Below are 15,894 nucleotides of genomic sequence, written 5' to 3' on the forward strand. Positions count from 1 at the left end.
GGATGCTTAACCGAAGTTAAGCCGAGATGATGTTTAACCGAAGTTAAACCGAGACGATGCTTAACCGAAGTTAAGCCGAGACGATGCTTAACCGAAGTTAAGCCGAGATGATGCTTAACCGAAGTTAAGCCGAGATGATACTTAGTTGAAGCTTAAGCCGAGATGATGCTTAGTTGAAGCTTAAGCCGAGATTATTCCTTATCTTCACTTGTTGAAATTTGTAGCAATTTACAAGTTGGAGTTAAGCTAATTCCTTAATTCACTTGTTGAAATTTGTAGCAATTTACAAGTTGGAGTTAAGCTGATTCCTTAATTCACTTGTTGAAATTTGTAGCAATTTACAAGTTGGAGTTAAGTTGATTCCTTATCTTCACTTGTTGAAATTTGTAGCAATTTACAAGTTAGAGTTAAGCTGATTCCTTATCTTCACTTGTTGAAATTTGTAGCAATTTACAAGTTGAAGTTAAGCTGAGATGGTTCCTTATCTTCACTTGTTGAAATTTGCAGCAATTTACAAGTTGAAGTTAAGCCGAGATTACGGTTTCTCTTCACTTGTTGAAATTTGTAGCAATTTACAAGTCGAAGTGAAACCGAGGTTATTGCTAAAAATTTGTAGCAATCTACAGGTTGGTTAAACCAGAGAAGATGCTTAACACTTGTTGAAATTTGTAGCAATTTACAAGATAATGTTAAGCCGACATGTGATCATCTGTTGAAATTTGCAGCAATTTACAGGTTAAGGTAAAAGCTAAGTATATTGTTTAAACACTTGTTGAAATTTGTAGCAATTTACAAGCAGATCATTGTTATAACTTGAGAAAAAATTACAGTATATGTTAATCCTTGTTGAAATTCGTAGCAATTTACAAATAGATTATTGTTTAACACTTGTTATGTTAATCCTTATTGATCCCTGTTACAGTATATGTTAATCCTTGTTGAAATTTGTATCAATTTACAAGTAGGCTAGGCCGAGATCACCGTTTAAACACTTGTTACTTGAGAAAAAGTTTGCAAAGTTAACATTGAGTAGTATATGTTTCACACTTGTTAGAATTTATGAAAAGTTTGCAGGTCAGTATCTTGCTAAAGTAAAAGTTTTGTAGCTATTATACCCGAGGTATGTAACCCCGAGAAGGTTGCACAAAGGAGGCAAAGTATGAAAGGCATGCAAAATATTCTAAGTATAGAATCATGCAAGAGCAGTTAGAAGAAGATCAAGACAAAATTCATGGTGATTGACACGCCCTCACCATACAATATCATCTTGGGAAAGCCATGGTTGCATGCAATGGGGGCAGTTCCCTCAATGTTGCATCACCTACTGCGGTTCCCAACAGAACATGAGATTGAAGAAGTCAGAAGGGATCAATTGCAGGCGGAGAATTGCTCCATGGCAGCAATGAAATCCACCTGCAGCATTCGAGAACCAGAGAAGGCAGAGATTGAAAACGAGGACATAGAGGTACTAGATGATGTCGGCAAGGAGCCAGTCGAAAGGTGTGAAGAGGCACTGGAAATCCTCGTCCAGGAGGGGGACAAAGAACGCTTCTTTCTTCTCGGCTTAGGCTTAGCCGAAGAAGAAGAAATAGAACTTGAAGCTTGTTTGAGAGCAAACATTGAGGTATTTGCTTGGACAGCTTATGAAATGCCTGGCATTGACCCCAAGGTCACATGCCGCAAATTGAACGTCGACAGGTCGGCCAAACCTGTAATCCAACGAGCAAGAGGGCCAACGTTGATACACGTCGAAGCAGTAGAGGAAGAAGTAGACAGACTTTTGGAGCTCAGGGCCATCCGAGAAGTCAATTACCCGACATGGCTATCAAATACAGTGGAAGAAGGAATGATAATTAAGGAGCAAGGAATGTTTACACTTGTTGAAATTTTTGAGCAAATTACAAGATGAGTTAACCGAAGGTTATGAAGTCTACCACTTGTTGAAATTTGTAGCAATTTACAAGTTTGGTATAGCCGAGATAACACTGAAAGATGTTTCCGAGATATGATCAACCGAAATGACCAACTAGCTTGTTAAGAGCTGAGAAGGTTGGCAAGTACAAAAATGAAGACCTTAAAAGAACTAGGGACTGAAAGCAAGAACGTCGGACTAATTTGCTTCGACGGACGACAATGGCTCAGCCTTGGCAGTCAGTTGGAGGAGCTTCTCTACCACTACCTCAGCATCAATTTCAAGAAGGAAGCAAACTATTCGGCATCAGCGGTAAGTTGTGTCTCACCCCCAGAAGACAGTTGGAAAGAACTTCTCAGCAGCCTTCTCAGCCACGAGCTCAGCATCAACCTCCTGAAGAAATTGATCAAAGCTCTTCTTGGCGATTGGCACCTCGGAGTTTTGAAAGCAAGGATTGAAAGCAAGAATCTGGGAAAAGACACAGAAAACAGAAACAAGAATGTAATTCGTAAATCAAAAATGGTGATGAAGCTATCAGGAAATTAAGACAAAAAGATTGCACAGGTGCGTCAAGCCAAGAACAGTGGCAAAAATCAATAGATATGTGAATAGTGTGTAGTCAAGAAGATGATTTGGAAACAACAAGTAAAACAGCAATGGTGATTAACAATGAAGCAGAGCTTCTTGGAAAGCAACAAGAAATAAAACCAGAAGGAAAAGTGGCTTACCAAAAAGAGGGAAGCTTGAATGAGAATTGCCGAAGTCTGACGACGGATGCGAAAATAACAGACTCACATAAGCTTCACCAGAGAAGAGGAACGAAGACAGTTGCAGAGCATTTTTTGAAAAGAGCTAGAAAGAGAAAATTCAGAGTCAAGAAGACAACAAAGTTAAAGAATAAAGCCAAGTACACAGGCACTAAGTAAGTATGTGAAGAACAAGAAAATAATGAACCAGGCATGATGCTGGCAACAGAAAGCGGATATGACAAAGAACAATTCCAGGCATTTTAGCAATAAGAAATCAAAAACTTGAAGACAGACGAGAACAGAAGGCCACAGATGGCAAATAAACAGATTCAAAGTAAATCAGAAGAGTTATGAGAGATTGAGCTTAATAAAAAAGTAAGAGTTTATGAACCTACAAAGTGAAATGAATGCCGATATGAAGATCGCCGGAGTCAAATAGATGACTGGAAGTCAGGGACCCACCAGAAAATGTGAGTAGAGCAGTTGCAAAACTCTTGGAGTTTACGAATTAAATGGAACCAGAATCTCGGCTAGGAGGTGCGATTTCAAGCAGCTTGGAAAGCATGAAACTTGGTTCTTGACACCAGTGGACAGTAAAGTCCAGGGAACTTTGAGGTCGGCGAGTTTGATCTCGGACAGAGGGGCACAGATGAACGAACAGTGTAGGTTCCATCACCTCAGAATGCCGAGGTAATAGAACCTAGGGGGCAGTTGTGGAGATATATTTTCTGAATACCAACACGTGCAAGGTGACGCTGACGTGTCAGCCGAGGTGCCATGTGTCCTGGTCGTGATGCCGAGGTGATCTCGGCAAGGCCGAGGTTATCTCCGAAGATATCGGAATCCGAGATAAGTGGATAAGGGACAAGAGTCCTAGAATGAAAAGGGAACTCAACTTGGATATGGACAAGAGTCCTAGGTTGGGAGAAGACTTCAGTTTGGGTAAAGATAAGACTCTTAGAGAGTTTATCCTAATCCCACTGGGAGTCCCAGATTAGCAGTAATCCTAAGTCCATTAGGGCCAGGCTCCTATTGGGACTAGGATTGTATTGGCTATAAAAGATAGGCACCCCCATGGGTCTAAGGTATGTTTTGATACTCAAGCTTGTGAGTTTAGTACTTGATTTATCTTTGAGAGATATACTGACTTGATCGTCGGAGTGCCCCCGGGTGGTCGAAACCACCGCGGGATTCTTATATTTCTGTTGCAGGTCAGTCAGGTGCCATCTATTCTGCCAGTGCTCTCCAGCTGATTACTAGGCGGGCAGTGTGGTTGGAAAATCACCCACACAGGTTTGTAGATCTCACACTCATGTGAGACATTTGATCATTTATTTGGTAGAAAATTTGGGACATATCTATATGTTTTAGGATTGGACTGCAAATTTAGTTTCATACTAGGGTATTGTTTGAGATATTAAGTTTTTACTAAAACTTTTATTAAATATCTCATATAGGTGTAGGACTCACATGACACTTATATGATATGGATCTCATACTCATATAAGATATTTGATAAAAATTTTGACAAAATTTTTAGGATCTCTAGTTTTTTTTTTTTTTTTTTTTTCTCATACTATTCAATGTGTTTGATTTTAATTTTTTGAAAATTGAGTTTTTGTTTTTAGTGAGTATTTTTAAAATTTTAAGCAATTTTTTTTTTCATTTTTAGATGCATCTTATTTAGATGTATCTAAAAAATAAAATATTTGTAAAAAAATATTTTAAAAAATTAATAAATACACAAAAATACAAAAATTGTATTGAATTCTCATATATATTTTTTTTATATTTTTTTGATATTTAGTGAATTTTCTTTAAAAAAATTCACAAATGTTATACTTTTTAAGTGTATTTATGTTAGGTATATCTAAAAATTAAAAAATTGCTTAGATAATTAAAAAAAATCAATAAAAACAAAAAAAATATGAAAAATAAAAATAATCAATTTTTTGAAAAATGAATCCTGAAAATCCAAACCAAAAGGTTCTTTTTGTTTTTTTTCCAAGATTTAAAGGCCAGTCCTACGAATGAAACTTAATACCCAGCAATATTTGGTCCAAATTAATAGCCCACATTTTTTATTTTACCCTCACAACTCAGCTTGCTAATCTACTATTCTTAACTCAAATTGATTTGTTGAGGCCCTTGTGGCCTGGTAACATGTAGTCGCGCATTAGGGTACAATGAGTGAAAGATCAGAAATTCGAGTTGATGGCCAGCGACTATCCCTTTAAGTTGTAACTTAACTTTTATAAGCATTCTATCTTTGACCCCAAAAAAAAAATAAAAATAAAAATAAAAAATACTCAAACTGATTCTCACATCAAATTTTTATTATTTTTTCAATGATTCTTAACAGTAAAAAGTTTTGTAGGACTAATATGTCATTAAAAATCTCACTCATAACTTATTGGATAAAAGCTGAAAGCTGAAATAAACAGCTTATAAGCTCTACCAAACAGGTCTATTGATTTTTTTAAAGTTTTAATTCACATAACACTAAATCTACTTTTTATTAATAATTCATTAATCATATAGATAAAAAAAAAATGATATTATCATATCTTTTAAATTGAAATGTATATTTTTATTTTGTTTATCATGGTGTCTATAAACTATTTACATTAATTTTGGTATATTTAATTTACTAAAAAATGTTGGAGTAATCATGCTAAACTTACATAGTTTATTGTATTTTTTTTGGCTTCACGGATAATTTATGTAACTTACCGACAAAAAAAAGTTAAAATTATCAGTTGGTCCTATTGATTGGAGTTAATTAATCAAACTTGTGAGACTTAGGCCTCGTTTGGGAATAAACTATTTTAGTAATTTTTTGATTTTTACACTAAAATATGAGGTTAAAAAAATTAGTGTGCTTGGAATAACTTTTAAATTTTTTACGAAAAGATATGCAAAAAGTAGAGAGCAAATAGAATCTTTGACTTCTTGGTATTGGTTATAGGCTTCGCGATTTTTTTAGTAACTTTTTGACTTTTAAGTTAAAACTCACCAAGCCGCTTTCCGTTTTTATGCCAAGAATGTTTTTCTCACCTACTCACAAAGCCCATGCCCAAAAGAACAACTCTTGGAACTCCTCCAATCCCTTCTCCAATTGTGTCTTACTACATACTTGTTGCAAGAGAGCTCCACAAAGATGGAAACCCTCACCTTCATGCCATGGTTCAATGCACGAAGAAGATTCAAACCTCCAACCCTAGATTTTTCGATCTCACTAGAACCAACGGAGGATCTATCATCCAAATATAGAAAAACTCCACTCTCCAACAGCAAGTCGACAATATATACAGAAAGGGGGCGACATCGTAGAATGGGGAGAATTTTCATCGAAGGGGAGAAGTCCCTAGAAGAACAGAGACGAACTCTGAAGAAGAATACTTGCAGAAGCAGAAACGGAGGAACAATTCTTTGCACTTTGCAAAGAGAGATGTCCTACCGATTACGTCACAAAATACCCCCCAATTAAAAACATTTTCGAAGGATCATTACAAAAGAGAGAAGCCCCCATATACTAACCCCTTTAATTCATTTCCTTTCTTAAATGAAGAAGTAAAAAAATGGACAGAAAATAAAATTTTGTTTGTAAGTCGAAATTGTGTACAATACAAGTTATATGAAGATTGTTGTCTCTCCGTTTGGAGGGAAGACGACTGAATTAGATTAAGGATACACAAAAATAATATCAACAATTTATATATTGACGAAGAACTCTCCTTCTCCTCTGATAACAGGATCCGGAACAGCAGCCTATCCGCCCAATTTCCCTCTACCTCGAAGGACCCTTAAGAACAGGAAAAATCGCCTGAGCCAGAAGTATCGAATGATACAATTACTTCTCCGGCAGAATAAGTTTCAAGGACTACGATCAAGACGCTGTCTACAACGTCATAGATGACATCAAATACTCAATAGTCCCTACTGAATTAATGAAAAATTTAGTAAGTTGCTAGAGAGACTTCCATATATTTGTTAAATTCTAACCAGATCTCACTATTAGAGGAGGAATTCCTTGTATTATATTAAGTAATGGGGACAGTAGTTGGTTAGATCCAATGTCCCCAAAAATGAGAGAATGATTTGATGTTAATGTAACCACTGTCATGATTAATGAAAAATTTTATTAGTTTTATTTACTTACTATATTTCCCTTATCATCTACTATTACATCTTGAGTCACATCACTATTTTTTACACTCATTATTACATTTCGTAAATAGTAGATGATGATAGAAATGCAGTAAGTAAATAAAAGTTTGAGTGATTTCATAAATAAAACTAATAATTTTTTTCATTAATCATGACAGTGGTTACATTAACATCAAATCATTCTCTCATTTTTGGGGACATTACATCTAACCAACTACTGTCCCCATTAGTTAATTTAATACAAGGAATTCCTCCTCTAATAGTGAGATCTAATTAGAATTTAACAAATACATGAAAGTCTCTTTGGCAACCTACTAAATTTTTCATTAATTCGGTAGGGACTGTCGAGTATTTGATGTCGACTATGACGTTGTAGACGGCATCTTGATCGTACTCCTTGAAGCTTATTCTGCCGAAGAAGTAATTGTGCTGTCCGATATTTCTGGCCCAGTCGGTTTTTCTTGTTCTTGAGGGTCCTTCGAGGTAGAGGGAGATTGGGCGGATGGGCTGCTGTTCCGGATCCTGTTATCAAAGGAGGAAGAGAGTTCTTTGTCAGTATATAAATTGTTGATATTATTTTTGTGTATCCCTAATCTAATCCAGTCATCTTCCCTCCAAACGAAGAGACAACAATTTTGACATAACTTATATTGTACAAAATTTCGACTTATAAACAAAATTTATTTTCTGGCCATTTTTTTACTTCTTCATTTAAGAAACGAAATGAATTAAAGGGGCTAGTATATGAGGGCCTCTCTCTTTTGTAATGATCCCTCGAAAATGTTTTTAATTGGGGGTATTTTGTGACGTAATCGGTAGGACATCTCTTTTTGCAAAGTGCAAGGAATTATTCCTCCGTTTCTACTTTTGCAAGTATTCCCTTCCAGAGTTCATCTCTGTTCTTTAAGGAATTTTTCCCCTTCAATGAAAATTCTCCCCATTCTACGATGTCGTCCCATTTTTTGTATATACTGTCGACTTGCTGTTGGAGAGTGGAGTTTTTCTATATTTGGATGATAGATCCTCTCATTGGTTCCAGTGAGATCGAAAAATCTCGGGTTGGAGGTTTGGATCTTCTTCGTGCATTGAGCCATGGCATGAAGGTGAGGGTTTCCATCTTCGTCGAGCTCCCTTGCGACAAACATGTAGTATAACTGGCAGGGTAGTTGGAGAAGGGATTGGAGGAGTTCCAAGAGTTGTTCTTTTGGGCATGAGCATTGTGGCTAGGTGAGAAAAATACTTTTGGCATAGAAACTGAAAGAGGCTTGGCAAGGAATTTTGTAGTGGTAAACAGTGAACTCACACCAGCCGTACAAGACCTCCCTATTAGTTAAAAAATCCAGTGTGAATGGTGTGAGTGGTGTGACTGGGGGGGCGTTGTATTAATATTACTAGTGCTCCCCCTCCCGTTGATTTGGGCCGTCTATTGTTGTATTTATGGGCACATGTATTGGATGGGATTAAAAGAAAGTCACACCCGGGCCCAGGTGTGAGTAGTGTGAGTACTTTTGATTCCTCTGCTAGATAGTGCTATATACGTGTCACTTTTCTGGTGGTTTGTGTGGTTGTAAAGTAAATATTTTTTGCAGAATGATAGACATAAAGCAAAGGCGAAAAAATAAATATGTTTGAATTATTTTGAATGGGGAATCTTCGTACTTAATCACGGGGCAGTTTTGCTATTTATTTGGTACCAGAACACATTTGATGGTATAGAGGAATATTCCTTTGCAGTGGGATAGCTATTGTGGTGAAGTTGTTTTTTGGTACCTTGTTTCGTCCCTCCTTTTCAGTCTTTTTTTTTTGTTGTTGATTGTTTTGGTATACAATGTTGTACTCCTTAGAAGAGTATCCCGAGAATTATGGGCAGATCACTCAAATGTGTGCAGATCGTTTCTTGACGTGGCAAATAGGACTGTGGAAAGAGAGTCGGCGGTCAGCTTTGGTGAAGTTTGTTCGTCGGTACGAGGAGCAGAGGGAAGAAATATCAAAGCTAAGGTGTCTGAACAAAAAGGTTAGCAGAGGTAAGAGAATTTGCAGAATTTGTAGGACAAAAGATTTGGAGTGTTTTATAAAAAAAATAAAAGGAGGTATGAGCAGCTAGTATCGGACTCCCCTTGCGTACCGTCGGTCAAGGACACCTGCAGCCAGTGGATATAAGCGTAGTTACCGTGGTCGTGCACCTTTTAAGGCGGCGTATATTCACAAACGATATGTTCAGAATATTCTCCGATATATTAAGAAAACTAAGAGGAAAGTAAGGAGTTACAACTGTATGATGAACAATTAAGGATGCCAAACAAGGCCTTAATGTATTTTTTCTAAATTATATGAAAGAAAAGGAAAATGTTATTTTACCAAAAAATTAGTGTAGAATAATAATATACCAGAACTGTGTAGCAGTGGCATCCTTTAAATAAAGGTCACTTTAATAGATCTTTTAATTTAAAAAATAATAAGATCAAAATGTCACATCATTTTGTATAGATTTTTCATATACAATGAGCCACATAATTTTAATATAATTATATTAAGCTCCTTAATATTTCAACTCATATCACATTGGATTATTTTTTTATCAATAATTTGGGAGAGGAACTATCAAATGAAAATTCAATTCAGTATTTAGTTCATATACGAATGAAAGCTCCCTTTTGTAAAGGAGTTGTTATTTGTATATGCAAAATTTTCAAGTACACCCACATTCTAAATACACCTATTTTTAAAAATTAATTTTAAAATTTTTCTTACTACTCTCATCATAATTCCAAAATTACTTTCTTTTTAACCTTTCAAACCCTAACTTACTGTGGGGATGTATTTTCTGAATACCAACACGTGGCAAGGTGACGCCGACGTGTCAGCCGAAGTGCCACGTGTCCTGATTGTGACGCCGAGGTTATCTCAGCGAGGCCGAGGTTATCTCCGAAGATATCGGAATCTGAGATAAGCGGATAATGGATAAGGGGCAAGAGTCCTAGAGTAAAGAGAAGACTTTGCTAAGATAAGGATAAAGCTCTTAGGGAGTTTATCTTTATCTCTTGAGAAATCCAAAGTAAGTACAGAATTAGAGTCCATAGAAGTCAAGCTTCTAGTGGGACTAGGATTGAGTAAACTATAAAAAAGAGGCACCCCCGTGGGTCTAAGGTACGCAGTTTTATGCTTTGAGAAGTGAGTTTAGCACTTGATTATCTTTGAGAGATATACTAACTTGATCGTCGGAGTGCCCCCGGGTGGAAGAGCCACCGCCGGAGCCTTTTCTTTCTGTTACAGGTTTGCTGAAGCCATCTATTCTGCCGGTGCTCTCCAGCTGATTACTAGGCGGGCAGTGTGGTCAGAAAATCACCCACACAATTTGGCGTCATCTGTGGGAAACTTAGAAGAATAGATTGCCAGTAATGGACAGAAGAAAAACATTGGGGGCGACACTCCTGCTGGGAGTGGCAGACCAATTGACCTTGATATTGAAGGAGACAACCACAATGCAGAAACTCATGACCAGGGCCACGTCGAGAAAGACGTCGGCCAGGAGGGCGACACTTCGAAGAAGACAGACCAAGGCAAGTACTACCACGAAGACAACCATCACGTATGGTGGAAGAGGTGCCTACGGAGGGATGAGGAAGTAAAAGAATTGGCAAACAAGTTGGCAGACCTACAGTCAGTCGTCAACTTCATGATGCAAAATAATGTCATGCAGCCACTATACCCACTGTAGGATACGCCGATGCCAGCAACTAACACCTAGAAGGGAGGAAGAAGAACAATTCCCAAAGTCCCTCAGCACACCAGGAGCGGAAGACACTCTCACCAACCTTCCAAGGAAGGCGGACGAGAGGAGCCGAGACAAGAGGAGTCCCAAAGAACGTATCACACGAAGGACCCAGAACCCAAAGAACATCAGCATGTTCAAGGGCAGGCGCTTTGCTTTGACACAACACATGGAGAGAGATCAAAGCGAGCCCACCACGAGGCCGAAAGTAGTGTGCCGAAGAGATTGAAGTCCAGAGATAGCCAAGCTCCAGGAAGGAGTAAAGAAGACTTGAGAGATTACCTCAAGAGGAAGCAACAGAATGCTGAAGTCGAGGTAACTTCCCCAGTTAAGCCGAGGACACCATTCTCGGTGGAACTGGACAAATTTCAAGCACCAAAACGATTCAGTATGCTGAGGTTCCAAATATATGATGGTAAGTCAGATCCCAACTTCCATGTCGGGCTATACCTGAATTCGATGGCATTATATAGTGGGAACGAGCCGTTGCTCTGCAAAGTGTTCCCCTCGTCCTTTGGGGAAATTGCATCAGATTGGTTCCATAAACTACCGAAGGGAAGCGTAAAGACTTGGGAAGGCCTGGCTGAGATGTTTGTGGCCAGGTTTGTGACGAACAAACTGCAGCCATTGAGGGTGGACGCATTGATGGCTCTGAAGATTAGCAAAGACGAAGGCCTTAGGGCCTATGCGAAAAGGTACTATGAGGTGTTCAATCGAATACCAAAATGTAATCAAGAAGTAGCGGTCGTGTCATTCAAGAACAGCCTGAAAGACAATTGTCCACTAGGGAAGTCTTTGGCAAAAACTTTGCCAAAAAGCATAGAAGAGCTCATGGCGAGAATTGAGAAATATGCCAGAGCCGAGGAGGACACATCGGGGAATAAGGAGGTAAAATAGGAAAAAGGGAACGGCGAGCCGAAGCGAAGCAGAGGTGACAACGGATTTAACAAATCGGAGATAGAATTGAGGGATAAACAGACAGTGACGACCGTGTTCCGAATCCCAGTACACAAAGTCCTGGATCAAATCCGAAATCAACCTTATTTCAGAGCACCAGCAAAGGCCCCAGGGGAATACATGGGAAGGAACGTTGGTAGGCGTTGTGCTTACCACAATGAAGGAGGGCACCCAACTCAGGGCTGCAGAACCCTAAAAGCATACTTAGAGGACTTAGTAAGGCAAGGCCATCTGAGGGACCTCGTCGACGAAGCCAGGACAAGAGAAGAGCAGGCAAGATTGCCTCAAGCACCAGCAACCCCGCCTCCCCCAGCACAATAACCACAGGGAGGGAGACCTAGGGTGGTTAATGTAATTCACTCAAAAGTGAACAAAAGCAACATTCAGGGAGAAACCCAAAGAGCAAAACACCTGCAGCACGTGAACCAGGTCAGACATAAAAGACCTCGGCCTGAAGAGTGCTGAGGACCGATGATAGCCTTCACTGAAGCTGACCTAGAGATAGTCCAGCATCCGCATAATGATGCCTTGGTAGTATCCCTCCAGGTTGGGGAGTGCCAAGTGAAACGCATCCTAATAGATCAAGGCAGCTCTTGTGACATCATGTATGTTAGATGTTACAAGGAGCTAGGCCTTTACCCAGACGACATGGAGCAATCGAATGGCCCGATGGTCGGCTTCAATGGAACGCCGACGTGGCCACTGGGCGCAACAAGCTTGGAAGTACAAGCTGGCACTAAGAAGATCAGGACAGAATTCATGGTGATTGACACACCTTCACCATATAACATCATCTTGGGAAGACCATGGTTGCATGCAATGGGGGCAGTTCCCTCAACATTGCATCAACTACTGCGGTTCCCAACAGAGCATGGGATTGAAGAAGTCAGAGGAGATCAACTGCAGGCAAAAAGTTTCTCCATGGCAGCAATGAAGTCTACTTGCAGCGTTCGAGAGCCAAAAGAGGCAGAAATTAAAGATGAGGACGTGGAAGTACTAGAAGACGTCGGCAAAGAACCAGCCGAGAAGAGCGAAGAGGTGCTAAAGAAAATCCTCGTCCAGGATAGAGACGAAGAACACTTCTTTCTTCTCGGCTCGGGCTTAGGCAAAGAAGAGGAAAAAGAGTTGGAGACTTTTTTAAGAGCCAACATTGAGGTGTTCGCCTGGACACCTTACGAAATGCCTGGCATTGACCCCGAGGTCACTTGCCATAGACTGAATGTCGACATCGGCAAAACCTATGATTCAATGAGCCAGAAGACCGACGTTGATGCACATCGAAGCAGTAGAAGAAGAAGTGGACAGACTTCTGGAGGCCAGGGCCATCCGAGAAGTTCATTACCCGACATGGCTATCCAACACAGTAGTGGTAAAGAAGAAGAACGGTAAATGGCGGGTCTGCGTAGATTTTACAAGCCTGAACAAAGCTTGTCCCAAAGACTGCTTTCCTCTATCCAAGATTGACCAGTTGGTAGACGCCATATCTGGACATGGAAGGATGAGCTTCCTGGACGCTTACAGAGGATACCACCAGATAGCCATGTACCCTCCAGACGAAGAGAAGACAGCGTTTATCACCCCGAAAGGACTGTATTGTTACAAGGTAATGCCTTTTGGGTTGAAAAACACAGGAGTAACTTACCAAAGGCTGGTAACCAAAATGTTCAAACACCTGATTGGTCAAACAGTAGAAGTATACATCGATGACATGGTCGTGAAGACCAAGGAGCCTAAGAGTCATCTTGCCGACCTAAAAGAGGTATTCAAGATCCTCAAAACATATCGGCTCCGACTCAACGCATCAAAGTGCGCGTTTGGAGTTGGATCTGGTAAATTTCTAGGGTACCTGGTAACAAGGAAGGGCATAGAGGCCAGCCCAGATCAGATCAAGGCCATCCTAGACCTACAGAGCCCAACATCGGCAAAATAGGTACAAATGCTTACTGGAAGGGCCGCAGCCCTAAATAGGTTCATAAGCCGAAGCTCAGACAAATGTAAACCCTTCTTCAACCTGGTGAAGAAGACCACGGACTTCCGATGGACTGAGGAATGTGAGGCCGCTTTGGCCGAGCTAAAGAAATATCTGACCACGGCTCCGGTCCTCTCGACACCTGAACCTGGAGAAGAGCTGTTTTTGTACTTAGCTGTGCCAGAACACGCAGTAAGTGCAGTGCTAATCCGAGAAGAACAAGGAGAACAAAAGGCTGTTTATTATGTAAGTAAAACCTTGGCCGACGCAGAAACAAGGTATCTACCACTAGAGAAATTAATGCTGGCCTTAGTAATGGCCTCAAAAAAATTGAACCATTACTTTCAGGTGCACAAGATTGTGGTACTCACAGAGCACCCACTGAAGTCCCTGTTGCAACAAGGAGACTTAACAAGAAGAATAGCAAGATGGGCAGTTGCCTTGGGCCAGTATGACCTGGAGTTCAGGCCCAGAACAGCAATAAAGGGCCAAGTTTTGGCCGACTTCGTGGCAAAATTCACGCCTGAAACCATCAAACATCAGGCTCTATTGAGCTAGGATGAGCATTGTCCCAGCAAGCAAGGAGAATCCCAGTCTAAGGCAAAAGAGCAAAGGAAGGAAAAACTCAGACCCTGCAGCATCTACATCGGCAACTCATTCAGACTGTTTGTCGATGGAAATTCGAATCGACAAGGAGCGGGGGCATGAGTACTATTGATATCTCTAGATGGAGAAATAATATAACAATCCATCCGTTTGGGGTTCAAGGCCTCAAACAATGAAGCGGAATACGAAGCATTAATTGCAGGGCTAAAACTGGCAGCAGCAGCAGAAGCAGATGAGGTAATAGTTTTTTGTGATTCACAGCTTATTGTTAACTAGTCAACAAGAGAATTTGTAGCCAGAGACGAAAGGATGTCGGCATATGCAAAAGAGGTCATCAGATTGGCAGCCCTATTTCAGAACTGCCGACTACTCCAAGTTAGCCGAGATGACAACACCCACGCCGACGCGTTGGCTAACCTGGCAAGTTCAATGTAGACTGGAAAAACAAGGACAATTATGATCGACTATATGTCGGGCCCGAGCATAGAACCACAGAGCACAGAGCAGAAAGCAATGTGTGTGGACATGGGGCCAAGCTGGATGGATGCAATTGTTGCATTCCTGAAAGAAGGAAAGCTGCCAGAAGATTGTAAGGAGGCACACAAAGTCAGATTGAAATCGACAAGATTCAGTCTGACAGCAGATGGACACCTCTACAGAAGGTCTTTCACTAGACCCCTTTTAAGGTGCGTACACCCTTTGCAGGTTGAAGATTTCCTATATGAAATTCATGAAGGAATTTGTGGAAGCCATGCTGAGGGCAGATCATTAGCCCACAAGGCCATTACCCAGGGGTATTGGTAGCCCTACATGCAAAAGGATACTGAAGCCTACGTGAAGAAGTGTGAACAATGCCAAAGGTTTGCATCTTTGATACATCAGCCAGCTGCTGACCTAAACCCAGTATCCAGCCCTTGGCCATTTGCCCAATGGGGCATGGATCTTGTTGGGCAACTTCCCCAGGCAACTGGGCAGAGAAAATACTTGCTGGTAGCAACAGATTACTTTACGAAGTGGATAGAGGCAAAACCTCTTGCCAAAATCTGAGATGTGGACGTCAAGAACTTTATATGGAGAAACATCATCACCAGATTTGGGATTCCAAGAGCAATAGTTGCCGACAACAGAACACAGTTTGACAGCAAACTCATCAAGAACTTTTGTGCGAAATTTAAGATCAATAATTACTTTTCAACACCAAGTTTTTCCCAAAGTAATGGGCAAGCAGAAGCATCCAACAAAGTAATTTTGGATGGAATAAAGAAGAGGCTGCATGCAGCAAAAGGAAAGTGGGTAGACGAATTGCCCAACATGCTTTGGGCATATCGGACTACGCCGAGAAGATGAACAGGGAAATCCCCCTTTGCCATGGCTTATGGCACAGAAGCAGTCATTCCACTGGAAGTCGGTATCCCAGGGATCCGAACCCAGGGAGTTGAGAACGGGACAAATGACATACTCTTAGCCCGAGATCTGGATCTTTTGGAAGAACGAAGAGAGAAAGCTGCAATTCAGCTCGCAGTATACCAGCAACAGCTTGCCAGAGCTTATAACTAGAAGGTCAATCCAAGAGATTTTCAAGTCGGCGACCTAGTCCTGAGAAAAATCGTCGGCAACAAGAAGGATCCCAGAGAGGGCAAGCTTGGCCCAAACTGGGAAGGACCCTACAGAATTACTTCGGTATTAGGCAATGGAGCTTATCGGCTTGAAGATAACGAGGGCAAAGCACTGCCAAGACCTTGGAACACTTGTAATTTGA

This window comes from Camellia sinensis, chromosome 1, assembly GCF_055761805.1.
Source record: "Camellia sinensis isolate YWXY chromosome 1, ASM5576180v1, whole genome shotgun sequence".
In the NCBI taxonomy this organism is placed as follows: Eukaryota; Viridiplantae; Streptophyta; class Magnoliopsida; order Ericales; family Theaceae; genus Camellia; species Camellia sinensis.